This window comes from Nipponia nippon, unplaced genomic scaffold (assembly GCF_047370975.1).
Source record: "Nipponia nippon isolate SJK-2023a ecotype South Korea unplaced genomic scaffold, ASM4737097v1 scaffold_3, whole genome shotgun sequence".
In the NCBI taxonomy this organism is placed as follows: domain Eukaryota; kingdom Metazoa; phylum Chordata; class Aves; order Pelecaniformes; family Threskiornithidae; genus Nipponia; species Nipponia nippon.
The window spans coordinates 79,020,112-79,034,685 of record NW_028262347.1 but is presented as its reverse complement, the minus strand read 5'-3'; the positions used below and the strand labels follow the sequence as shown (position 1 = coordinate 79,034,685).

General features: G+C 38.3%; 1 protein-coding gene across 2 annotated transcripts in view; it reads right to left on the bottom strand.

Moving 5' to 3' along the window:
* Window positions 1-14,574, bottom strand: part of ATXN10 (ataxin 10) — a 107,739-nt gene that overhangs the window by 34,176 nt on the left and 58,989 nt on the right. The window lies entirely within an intron of this gene.

Below are 14,574 nucleotides of genomic sequence, written 5' to 3'. Positions count from 1 at the left end.
TTCGGTTTTCACTGAACTGTTTCCATTTTTGTTGCAGACAAAGCACTGCTTTCTTTTTTTTTTTTCCTACAATACTGAACAATTGCCTGAAATAACACTTTTCAATATTTCCCAAGCCAAATGAACAACCTCAACTTTGCTGGACTAAAGGGTGAAAGGATTTTTGGAAAAGCTGGAAACTGTCCTATGGAAAATTCCAAACCCCGAACAGCTTCATGGGTACCACTCCTCCTTTTCTAAAAAGACAGGAAAAAATCGATTTGGAGGTAAATGTTGCAGTTTACCCTTACTAAAACTCAACAGAGACGTCGCCAACTTTAATATGAATTCACTGACCTCCATAATTGTGCTCTAGAACAGTAATTTCTAGACCAAAATCTAAATCCTTCTTATTTTGTCATAGGCAAGATTAATGTCAAACCAAAGCAGACTGCAATGCTAAAAGAAAAAAAAAGAAAACAATTCAATGCTTATTTTAGTTTGTGACGAACACAAAAACTTTTATTTTCTCAAGATGAACCTAATCCTCATAGTAAGTCCAGTTTCAATATTTCACTTGAAATATCAGTCAGATTGTAATAACTTAAAAATATTAAAGCAACAGGAAATATTGCACGTCTCAAAAATTATTAGACTGAAATGAAGCACAGTGGGTATTTTTACTTTACAGCCAACTATCTAAAATTTTTTGTTACACTTAAAAGCAGCCAAATTATATTTCTGAAGTTACACAAGCAGAATGAATCTCAAACTCAAATTAAAATACTGCAACAGCCTTGGTTAGACCCATTCATATTGCAAATAGATCCCTTACACTGGGCGTTCTGTTCCTCAGGAAACCGTCATCAGTGGAATATAATTTCCATGGTTTGTATCATATCTAAATTGCACAGTGGGATACATACATTGTTCAAGACTCGCACATTTTTGGCGTTCATAGTTTTCAAAGTACCGTTGGCTTACACAGTAAGATTTTTCAGCCTCTGTAAATTCATGTAATTTATGTTCATATGAAATTTTTTGTTTTTTTCAAGTATCAGTGTTGTTTTTCTTTTTTCCTTTTCACATCATTAAGACTGCTCCATAGCTCATTTTTAACAAAGTTCATTGAGAGATGTCAAAAGACAACATCTTGCCACCAATGAAGAAAAGATCTAACAGGGTACATAGAACTCATTCTACTTTTTTTTTTTTTTTTTTTTTTTTTAAATTTAACAATGCAACTTTTTTTCACAGGAATGAAACAAAAGTTATGATTCTTACTAAAGAGATTAATTAGTCTTATATTTGAAAATCTCTTTAACAGTATATATGAGTAATATAATCTAAACACTGCTTGTGGGAAGATTAGTAAATCAAAGAGGTACAATGCGATTAGTTTCAACCAAAAATAACATCTCTTCTGTATTTTTTCCAAAGAAGCCCACACACAGTAGTATATTGAAGCAACTGATCAGTTTGTACATGTGTATGTATATACATGTATGTATGTATGTATACAGAATCATAGCATGGTTTGGGATGACCTTTTAAAGATCATCTAGTCCAACTCCCCTGCCATGGGCACAAGGCCACAATAAGGTCTCCCCAGAGCCTCTCTCAGCCTGTCCTCATAGGAAAGGTGTTCCAGCCCTCTGATCATCTTATGGCCCTCCTCTGAACTCACTCCAACAGGTCCATGTCCTTCTTATGCTGGGGGCCCCAGAGCTGAATGCAGTACTCCAGGTGGGGTCTCACCAGAGCAGAGTAAAGGGGAATAATCACCTCCCTCGACCTGCTGGTCACACTTCTTTTTCATGTATACATTTATATAATATATATTTATATTTGTGTATATATTTACATATTATATATACACACAGGTGCCTCTGTATATATGAAAAATACACATATACACACATGCCTGTATATAAAAAATTATACAGATTACAGATAGTAAACCAGAAAATAGCTAATTTCTATTGATTATCTATTTCCCTATTCCATTTCATAAATGAGAACAATGAACAATAAGACAAGACCACCACCTTGACAGAAAGGCTGTATTTGCAAATTTCAGAAACAAAGAGTTACAAGTGTGTGGGTTAGTGCTCAAAGTACATGCAAAACAAAGTAGAGCTCTCTTTTGTACCTCCTCCTCAGATCACCAAACTTTTACACCTACAGGACATTTATGATAACCCACCAGAATGATTACATATTAGTTATTATACTGAACTTCAATCTTGCCTTATCTTGCAAAGAATGACTTTGGTCAAAACCATCCCTTCTTTGTGTATCACAACTGTCAACAATTTCTATACCTATTTCAGCCATCTGGAACCTGCACACACACATCTGTGGCAAAAAAGTGCATTTCAGAATTTCAGACTGTGAGGATGCCTCTAAAAATTTAGTAAGTCAGTGTTGGAGATGACAATTGTTTGGGCATAGTATGTTTGTATTATCACTTTTCTTTTCCAAGCAGATACAACCCTGCTAGAGTCCACTGGAGCCTGTATCAATGACTGGAAGGTGGATAAACAGATGTGCAATGCTGTTGTCTGTTCAGTTACTCTCTCTCACACTAAACCCATGGGGATCCTCCACCTGGATACACACTGATTATTAGCAAACACTTATCTTACCCTACTGAGTGAGCAAGAAATAAAATAACATCGGAGGTGCAGGTTTCTTCTTTCCTTAGAGGAGAGCTTAGCAGCAGGATATGTGATAGAAGCAATCAGTCCTGTGGCGTTTTCCACTGGAAATGCTTGGAGGGAAGATGGAAGGAACCTTGCTAGCAGTCTCTAATCTACTAAAGCTTAATACGTACAATCAAGCCATCACCTTGGCTTTTGTAAATCTAGTGCATTCTGCATTTCACAAACAGCAGAGCATTAACTCAACATCATCTTGGTGCTCTGACTTTCAGCACAGAGATCACTTGACATGGTACTTTGATGTTGCTCCCGCTGCTACAATATCTAAATATAGGCAGTGCTCTGTTCAAGGAACTTAAACTAATGAAGGCATGAAAAGCTAGGTAGGTTTCCTCCAATTATTGGCTGTTGATAGCAAGGAGATTAGATAATCTGTAGTTAATAAAAAGGATGCAAAAGTGATCACCACTTATTTTTATATTATTGCAGCCCTCTAATAATATTGGGGCTCTCCAAAGAGCCCCACATTTCAAGCAGAAAAGATAACTGAATGGAATCCTGCAAATAAGAGCTGAACAGGCAGAACCTTTGCCTACATGGAGATGTGCATCCTCATTTCTAGTCTCCCTCCCTCCCCTCCCCATGCAAATGAACATGCACATGTTCACCTAGCGAAGACAATAATTAATACCTAATCTGTGACAGTGTGCAGTGGAAATCTCTCTCCAACGTCTAGTTTAGGAACAAAAGAGCGCAATGTGGACATGGTGAATACTGAATGCTAACTAGAATGCACTTTGATGCAATAGTATTTGATTAAACCTTTAGCAATGGGCAAGGAAAGACTTTGGGTTTCACAATATTATTTTGTAATTCTGCCTCCTCAGAATGATCTATTCTTGTTTACTATTAATTCCTAATAAATATCTCAATTAATTTATCAGAGTTGACATAAGCATTTCCTCATCTAGCATTAATGCACAGTTGTAGTACAAGCTTTTCTTAACTTTTAAAGAACACGCTTCACAGGCTACCTGGATCTCAAATACTAGAAGATCATTCCACATTTAACATAAATTCCAACTGAGTAATTCTTTTTAGATCTAGTTAATTGCTATTGTCCTGCTGAATATACATTAAGTGGACAGACAGCTTGAGCAGCCTGCGCTCCATGACAGGCAAAACATTCCTCCCTCCAGAGCTATGCCTCTGAGAGGACTACAAGTTGCACCAAGAGCTCAGCACCAGAGGGGCAGCTCTCTCCACCCCCTGGTTCCAGCAATTATACTGCCAGGGAGAGACCACAGCCCCACTCACCTGTTCAAGGGTGCAAAGGAGGACCAGTAAGCATGTCACCTGCACAGCCCTACGCGTTTCTATCTTTCCGTTCCCACTGCCCCCTTACCCCCACAGGGTCAGGAAGCGTACACAGACAAAAGTGAGGTGTGGGGTTTTTTTCCTACTTATATAAGCATGATCTGAAGAGTGTAAATTTACAGCCATTAATCACAGTCCGTCCCCTCTTGCTGCAGAAATGACAAAACCAAATCAGAATTAGGCTTTTGTCTGCCCACGTGCTAAATAAATAATATACTGTAACAGTAATGCAACATCGGTGTGTCAATTCGTTTCAGCAAGTATCAAAACAAAACTCCCTTTTCCGTTCTAATTCACATAAACCACGGCCAACAGATTCAAATTTTAAATACTACAATACACACATATAAAAGGGATTTGAGGTGCATAAACTTCTCAAATGTCTAAAATGAAGAATTTTTTGCTGCTATTTTCGACTTGCACAGTAGATTAGAAACTAAATTTTTACCAGAACAAGACAAATACAGCACATGAACTGTTGGTGTAATTGCTCATTGAGGGGGAAAAAAGGAGGCTTTTTTAGCATTGTATCTCATACTCTTTCATTTTATGCTACTGCTACCACCAGCAAAACACAATAAATGTAGAAAAATCAAGCGACTGCAGAGTCTTTTAATGTCCCCATTTGCTTATGTAGGATCAGAACTATTTTCCAGGTCTGAAATAGTCATTTTTCCTTTTAGAAATCTGAATGATGTACACGCTCTGCAGAAAACTTTGAAACTTCCAAATTAACAGGAAAAATTAAGCTCCAGTATCTGGACATTTTAATATCAACACTCTCTACAATATGTGAGGTAACCCTTTTTGGGGACATATTTAGAAGCTTGGTAATAAATAAGTGAAAAGAAAACAATCCTGGAGAGGACTGTTTATGTTGGAAATGGTGCACAATTTCACCAGACTCATTTCCTCTATGACCTAACGTGATTATGACATGCAGGAAAAACCAGGCTTACCACTCAAGCAGGTAGACCCTCACTGTCTAACAGAGCACAATTAAAAAAAGAAAAAAAAAGGGTGGGGATTTCCACCCCTCTCTTCCCCCCTTCTGGTTCCGCAGCCTTTAAAAATGAGACTGTTCAAGTACTTTGGTTCCCTTTGGGCAACGGCATCACCAAACTTCACTCAAGCATTGCCACACTGTACAGCAAGGAGCAGAATAATGCAGGTCTACAATTCAGAACAAACAGCATCACCCAATGGCAGAAATTCAAAACTGCAGATGACAGTCACTGCAGTTTCCTTTCTCTTCCCAAAGACACAAAGAAAAACAGGAGAAAGGGGGAAAAAAAAAAACTAAGAAAACCAAATGCTCAGTCTCTATCTGAAGACTTCGTGCTCTGATAAGGCCTCACGTGCTTCAACAGGAGTTTTAGCAAACAATTTTCAAGGCTGGTAACAGAAGTTATACTGGCTTGAAGGCACAGAGGCAAAGAGAACTGAAGGCTCACAGCTGCTTTTTTGGTAAGGCAAAGCCAGGCTGAAGCCTTGCAAGACATTACACCTCTAATGAACCTGATGACAGGCTGCCGCAGGAGTGGAGGGTGTGAAGTAACTGAACCCCACTTTGATGAAACAGAAACTGGACACCAGACTTCTATAAGCACATTTGTAAGCTTCTGTCTAGCTCGATGCTTCTCTGATTTTGGTGGGGAAGTTAATATCAGGACTCAGTGGCATGCATTCAGCATCCTGCTTGCTGATCAATGGTAAGGGATCTTCCACCACCCCCTTCCACAAACCCTTCACACGGTCTCCTTTGTGTCCTCCTCACCCAGAATGTAGCACAGAGTACCACTAAAACCAAGAGTTATGTGGCAGTAAATACATCACAAAATGTAGTCTACCACATATGCCATGTTTCATTATTTCTTCAATGAAACTGTTTTATTTGTGCTTCCAAAATGTGAACTGAACTGAGAGATCACAAGGAGTGATGGCCAAATCTCAACAACCAACAAAAGAGAAAACCTTCACTTTTTTTTGCTTGTACCTATGTTTACAAAACTTTAGGATTGTCATAAAAATACAAGCTGAGAAACATTAATATCTCACAGTAACCAAAACTTAGTAACCACACAGGAAACAGATGAAAAGATGACTAATTCTTGTGCCTCACAGGGTAATTAAAACAGCAAACACAACCTCTTGTAAGCAGAAAGGAAGAGAAAGTTTTATGTATCCAAAAGGGATCACGTTCAACACTCTCAGCATTATAACATCAGCCCGTTGTAAAGTCTGGTGCACCTTTAAAGAAAAAGGGGAAAAAAAAAAAAAAAAAAAAGGAAGTTTTATGTGGGATGGCAGTTAAGAAAAAAATGGGGAAACTCAAAGTTCATGCTGAGGTTAGAACAATGAAAAACAACCTAGAAAACTAATGAAATTCCCTGTTATAGTAATGGAAAATACATGTCACTTGTATCTGACACCAGTAAAAGTGGAAAGAATTTGGATTAACAGCTCAGTTCTGAGCTGGAGAAAATGTATTCAGAAAGGTAGACATTCTTCCACATATGGTGGTCTTGCCCCCAGCAATCAATAACACTGGCAAAGAGCAGGAAACACAGATGAACCCTTTTCCTGCAATACAGGTACCGTATGTCTTCTGAGCCTTTTTTTTTTTTTTTTTTTTAATATTAGCCACATCAGAAGGTGGTTATTTTAGTAAGTTTTCCTAACATTGAGTACCTCAAACAAATTCAGTTCTTCACCACCTAGTAAACTAGCAAGGAATGTTTTTGGTTGATACAGTGCTCTTAACTGAGAATGATATACGGAACAACAACAACAAAATCTCTTAATGCCTCAGAATATTTTTGCAAGCTACTAGAACTTTAACATCCCACTTCTTACTAAAAGTATCCAAACCCAAGCTGGAGAAAGGAAAACAAACTTGTCATGACTCCCAGACTCCTTTTTCTAGAAGCTAGGCTACACCACCTCCCATCTTCATAGGCCTCAAAATATACACCCAGAAAAAGAAATGATGAGGCTGATGGAGATCACCGAGGAAAGCAAAGATATTTTCTGATTTCAGTGGACTTTAAATGAGGGCATATGCCCAACAGATGCTGAGGCTATTCTTGAAGAGAGAAAGCACCTGCAAAGCCCAGGAGAACACTCCTCTGTTTCACAAAGGAGGTAACACAGTAAGAACCACCTGCGATATCTGCAGCACAGCTGTAACCCTTCATTATACAGGTACTGGTTCATTACAGAAATTACTCCAAGCAGCGAGGACTGCCACACCTTTCAGGTAAGTACTGCATCAGACCATTCTGCAAACCAACACGTCTAAAAAGCCTGCAACAGCACGAAACACACTCTGGTGAACGCCAAGTTTAATTCATGTCTGCCACATGTATGGTAACTACTACTCAGCCCATTGGACCAGGAAAGGAGTCACAGGAATCTCTGGGAATTCTTCCACACAAAGGTCAATACCTTATTTTTAGATTTCAGTCTGGCTTAAAACGAGTATTTTTACATGATCTGCTCATCTTAAACAGGCACATTAAATATCAATGCTACAGATGCAGTTTCAACACTTATTCTAAGTGCTTATTGTGAGTTTGAAAAAGGTCTGGAAATGGCTGGTTGACAACAGCATGCTGAGCTTTCCTTTAAAAACGGCTAGAGTCCTGTGCTGCGCCGCAATGGTAATAGGGTTCAACACCAAATAGGGTTCAAAAAACTGTTCAGAGTCAAGAAGAGACCAACAAGCCTATAAGTTGGTATCAACTGTTTGGAAATATATGCATAGCCAGCTTGTTTTAATTTTGAATGTTAGAAGACATCTAGTCATTGTACGCTTTCCTATCTTCCCTCTCCACTATAAATCAAAGCAAGTAATTTCTAGAGCTATCCAACATCTTAATTTAAAACACTATGAACTTCACAAGAATAATCCTCCTCCCACAATCTTTCTTTTACTCCAAAATGCCCAAGTCCTGTTCTTGCTTTTGGCAAATGTATGTTGCATAAAATCATCATTCTACAGACATCTTCGCATTGGCAGAAGCCAATTTAGTTTACATTTATGTATATTCAAAGTCTCAGCCTATGATTCATGAGAACATAATAATATACACATTGATCTTTATACCCCTTTATCTGTTAGATGGTAATTATGGTAATCCTCCACATGAAGCAGGCCAATAATATACTAGAAGGGAAGTATGGTACTATGCTTATGTCAGCCTTCACCTAATCATTGAGGATATCCAGACAATCAATATGCAAAGATGCCTCTATGTTGTATCCAATTTAAATACCAAAGGGAAGCTGTTAAAAATAAAACGTAAAGAAAGACAAAAAAATAGCTTATGCACTATTAAAATTACCTTTAATACAAAACTTTGACTGCATCTAAGTGCATCTAAGTTCCTTGCAAGAGAAAACTTTCTATGCATTATATGATCAAGGCTTCAAGTGAAATTGGTCGAACTGGACAAGTCACAAGGAACAACTCGATCAACTGTATCAATTGCCAAAGATTGGTGGGGCAGAAGGGGGAATAGGAGCAGGACAAGAGGGAACATTAACATTAAAGGGGCAGCACAACAGAATAAAGTTTTGTATTATTCTCTAACAACAAATGAGTTGCATTGTTATAAAAATAATTCAGTGCTTTACAAACTATACTGCATTAGGCATGCATCTCTGACCTCAGGGCAAAAAAACTCCACACCAACCCTTTATTACTCATATTGTCCTACCACTTAGAGATCTCATTATTCTTTTTTGTTTAGCAGTCTCTAGCACGTTGATGAAAATCTTGGCACTTCATTAAGGATTCATGATTGTGGCAGAGCTGAAGACTAACATAAAATCCGTATGGGACCAGAACTAGAGACAGTTACCTTATATGTCACAACAGCTACTTTTAAAGACACTCTTGAACCACAGATGCTTTTCTCCTTGGGGTAACTCTATACTAGTTAGGCAGAGATCTCATTTCCACAGTAAAACCTAGGCTTTTAAAGCACTTCTGTGAGAAAGTCCATTTTAAGCTTTACTGGTGACTTTTACAGTGCTATACATAGACAAAACTCAACAATTAAAGGGCTCAGTCCTGCAACATCCTGAATGTTTTATCCTTATCTAGCAAACCATTAAAACATACAGATAGCTGCAACGTTAGAATAGCCCCATCCAAACAGTGGAACCATGCAGAACTTTACAATGAGGTGTGCAGGAGCTCACCACTTCAGAGCATCCAGATCCAAACGGCTCCTCCTTTGTTGCTCAACTCTAAACCAAGAAACTCTTCCATTTTAGGCTTAGGTTTAACATTAGGAAAAATATAATAATCTCAATTACGTAGGTTTCTAATGAAGAAATGAAAGTGGTTTATTTCTCTCCTCCCTCTCTCAACAGCATATGCAGATAAATGTGGGATGCTCTTCATTGCAAGTAACTCCAAATCCTGCCATGCCAGGAAGAATGCAATTACTTTTAAAAGTTAAACTAATCCTGAAGAAAAAGAACAGATAAGCTCATACGGTCTTTCTGAAAACCTGAGGTGAGAAAGAGCCAATTGTTAAATAAAACAAAGTATTTGCCTTTAGTTTGAAATTTTCTATTTTATAATCACTCCAGCAAGAAGATTAAGTTAAAGAGCTGAGTGGTGACAATTTGATCTATGGATGCTGGCACCTTTTTCTAACTGTATTCTAAGTGGATTCATTGCACATCCAGCCCTAGTGAAAAAAGGAATGGAAAACTGAATTCCAAACAAGTCTAATCTTGTTCTTACTTTCAGGCAGAACAGTCTTCAAATTAGGGAGCTAGTCTCATATAAAACAATTTGGCTTAGACGTATACAAAAAAAAATTCCAAGTTACATTAAACACCTTAAACAGTATCCAGATGTTTTCCTTGCTACTTTTATTAAGACTAATTTTATCTGTAGCTTTTTTTTTTTCCTCCCAGAAGACTTCCTTTCTCATCTCTGCATTGACCAAAACCAGTATAATTGCATTAGAGGAAGCATTGCTGCCACCTCAAATAAAAACCAGGCATGTGAAAAATTTCCTGCATAAATTGTTCATCTAATTAGAGTGACTCCATTTAGGTAAGAAGGTGCCAGGTGCCACTACCAAAGACAACTCTGAATTTAAAATTTTTTCCCCTACATAAACAACAGAACAACTTTACCAATGAAACACACACATTCCGAGATTAATATCCTACCATTGGGTCCATCAGCATCCCCAGTATCTAAAATGTCCTTGGCATAAGGGTATGGATTGCTTTCTTTACCTGAGGGGATCGGTTTTGCTTTTATCAGGCTGATTAAGAAAAAAGACATCTCAAAAATGTACTTGTGCGTATTCACTGTTCTGCAGGGGACGGAGAGACCTCAGCGTGTATCAAACTGTGCCAGCATACTAACTGTATTGCTAGACAAAGTAAGCAGGTAGCAATAAACTACTGTTCTATAAGTAACAAGAGTCAGTTAAAGACGACAAAGCCAATGCAACCAGATTACAGCACCAAACCCAAGCTAAATGCTTTGTTCTTACTAAGTCAGGCTTAACTTTGCATTCAGAAACGTCACAATTTTTGCCTTCAGGATCCCTCTCAAAAGGCAACAGTACAGCATGATCTCAGCACGTCGATATTCTGCCAGCTGGCTGCTCCCCCGTTGCAAGGAACGCAGCTCATGTCTTGCATCTAGCTTGTTCCAGACAACACTACATCCTTTGAGAATAGTTTTCACAGGACAGAACCCCCAGGCAATTCAGATTCCCCCCCACTTGATCTCAGAGGTAATAGTGAACTGAAGTAAATAGTGAATAAAGATGGCAATTAAACTTCGTCAAGCTTTCTACTTCCTTTCAATTCCATATTTACTAACTCCAGCAAGGTTATGTGATTGAAGTCTATGTAATTCCTCTCTTTACAAGAGAGGATGGGAAACAATGCAGAATAAGGTCTATATCATTCCATTCCTTATTCAAGTACTGATGACGCAATTAAATCAAGTATTTTAAACAAGTCATACTGCATAAACACCTCACAACATATGCAACAGTTTTAGGGAAAGGTAATAAGGTTGTGTGGAGCAGTGCTATCTGTCACAATAAGGCAGAGATTAGTCAATCTCACCTTCCAGTACATATTCTTGTAAATGAACAAAGAAATAGGGGTGCAGATTAATTGCTATGACCTATTTTGGTTTTGTTTCATTTCTACAACAAAGGGTTATATCCTCTATAATTCATTCATTAGGTTTCTTTCATGAGTTTTACTCTTTATTAGAACAGTTCTACTATACTAAACCAGCAGAAAGAGCTGCACTGAGTCCATTACTTCATAGCTTTAACAGTGAGAGTGGAAAATAAGTGCCTATAGCCTCCCTCCAAGAAAACAGTATACGTTCTGTCCAGATGATAAAACTGAGGTGTTTAGAAGACAAGTCAAACAAGGTGAGGGGAGTATGGAGGAATTTTCACTTTTTCCTTCTGATAACTTCATTTGTCAACTACCAGCCAAAACCTCCACTCCTTGCTCAGCCTGAGAGCCCACCTCCTTCCTGCCAGTATATTTAATAAAAACATACAATGCATATTTGTGAAGGAGACATAACAAAATACAAGCCACAGGACTGCCCCACATGTATGACAATAACTCTTGTCAGCTTTTCCTCCTACAGAGAGAGAACGCGCAGGGGAACTGCACATCCATTGTAGGCTCTTGGCAGGTTCAACACGGAAACAGCTCAACACTTGGTGTCCTAAGTACAGCATTTTTATTTGTTCTTCCCTCCTCTTCATGCAAGAGTTTGTGCAACTCAGGACGTGCATGTACCCAACATTTATCAGTCCAAAATGAACATTTTATCAGATTTTTATTTATTTATTTATTTATTTATTTATTTACAAATACCAACCCACCCACCCTCGCAAAACATGCAAGTGAGCAGTAAGCCTGGCAAGACCCATTTTAATAACTGCATCTCAGTTTACGGCTTAAATGTCTGCCCACTCCCTTATATCTTAAGAACTTATCACAATAGTGTAAATAAAACTATGAGGAAGAAAAGATGTAAAGAATGCATTCCTAATGCTAACAGAGTACCAGCTAAAGAATGCTTTTTAAAAACAAAGAATGGTATTAAACAGAAAGTGAAGTAGTAATAAAGCACTAGGTAAGATATTTCTCTGTTCCAAAGCATTACAAGACTTTTCACCACTGCCAACAAACCAGTGCACTAATCCCCTGCAATTATTGTTCTTATAGCAGGTGGAGACCATAAACAGAGATGGAGAAGGAGCCTTTGCAGAGCAATTATCCTCCCACTCCAGGCGTTCTCTGTTGCTTTAACTCTGTCACTAGCGCCCCATGCAGTAGGACGGCACCGCCACACTTCAGGAGCTACACACTGCATGAGCCGTAGGCTGCTCAGGACCCACCTCCCAGAGAAAAGCAGGTTATCACTCAATTCTTGAAGAAGCTCCTGAAGACAGTGATGCAACTCTGTCCACTCGGAGGGCTTAGCCCAAAGTACCATTCGAGCCCCAGGTCTTTGGGGACTACTTATGTTTTCAGAATAAGTCAGATAGACCAACACCAAACACTTAAGGTTATATTATAAGAATAAGTGCTATTTTTTTGTTGTTATTTATTATTAGTAGTGTGCTATTACTCCATTTACTAATGCATTATCATTGTTACTGGGCAAAGAGCTCTACTGGGACTGGAAATTACAGAAAAATATTAGAGAAAACAAGTGTGAAAGCCCCAGTTCATTAAAGACTCGGAATACAAGCAGTGCTGTTCAAGAGCCTTTGGTAAGTTATGTGCAGCCCTCTCATGCCAGGCAACCAGCTAAACCGGCTGAAGAGAAAGCCACTTCCCCAGCCTGTGCCTACAATTCAGACAGTAAATCACACAACAGCAACAGCCAATGGTAAAGCTCAAGGTCTCTCAGATGCCCTGGTCAGTTGGCTTGTTATATAAAAACCACAACCTACCCTGCATTATGTTACTTTTGAGTGAATACAGAAGGTAAACTCTGTGTGAACCCAATAATAGATAGAAAATAAGACTTATATTGTGAGACACTACTCTGAAGAGAGACGTGGGAACCCAGGAACTAACCCCATATTCATTCAGTTCTAGATCTGACACATGCACCACTTTGAACAATTCACTCCCACCTCAAAACTTAAGTTTTTTTTATCTGTGCAATGATATAGGCTGCTTGCCCTGTCCTCACAAGCACGTGTTTATGTATGGAAACTGCCTTAAAAATGACAAGTGCATTTATTAGAATCAATTTAAATGTATGAAATAAACTGAAGGTACAGACAGGATATCATACTATCGGCATTTCTAAAGTTTCAACGGCACTTAAATAATGTTCCATGATATCACACACAAGAATCTAAGTAATTTTCGAGACAGCATAAAGCAATAATATTTGCAGGCAGTTTAAGGCAAGTTAATACCCAGCTTCCATTGAAAGCACTAAGCCTGCATGCCTAATTGCTCCAGGGGCCTTTGAAAATCCCAGCGAAAATGAACAATAAGCAGTAAATCAACCCTTTCAAAATGAAAGCAACCCCCTCCCCTCCGCTATCATAAGGTATTCCACAAAAATGTATTTCACTTACATAAACACATATTACATCACAACGGGTCAGAGCCAAAGCTACGCAAGGGTAATTAATAATAATATTTTTCAGAAATATTAAAATCTTTTATTATATAGTGTAATATGAATGGGGAAAGGGAGGATCATTACCATATTTCCCATCTATATGCCCATATTAATAGCAATTGTCAGACAAAGAGGGTAGCATTCCTCAGATTTTCCATTTGCCTACCCAAGGAAACGGGAGCACTCCCCTCATATACTATGAAAATGCCCTGCTGCCATTATAAAAGTCTAACTTGGTAGACACTGCAGCAGTTGAAACCAGATTTGATGGCATCGGTAAAAAACAATCTATTATCTTTGTAAAATTAAGTAATCAACAACAAAAAAATATTTAGGAAACAGAAGCTTCTAACAGAGATTGATTTTGCAGTATTCAGTGTCTCAATGGCTCCTTGGCAACACAGAATTAGACTCGGAGTACGTCATCATATGTAACTTGCTGCAGAGTAACCAGTATTAATTACTGTATTTTTGGTACTTGCTGACATGGGCCTCATTTGACATCATAAGAGGGAAGTAAAAATACTCCATTATCTCCTTTGCTCCTTCTTCGATACAGCCTTTCTTCTATGTTTTTCATTTTCCAGCCTATAAATTGCTTCCTTGAGAGCAGGTGAAAACTTTGATTCAAATTAATGAAGAAAGGAAAACAATCCTAAATTTCCCTGTTCAATAACAAATATCAATAACAAAGGCTACTCAAGACCATTTTCTTCCAGGACAAGCCTGCCATCAGGAAAGACATTTCTAAGAGAAAGGAAGATAAAGGAATCAACAGAGGGTTTCTCTACAACAAGAAGCTCACAAGGAAGAACTAGAGAAACAGAAAGCTTTCAGTAAGCTGAGGCTACTGTAGTACACTACATGGCTGCTTAGGCTAAA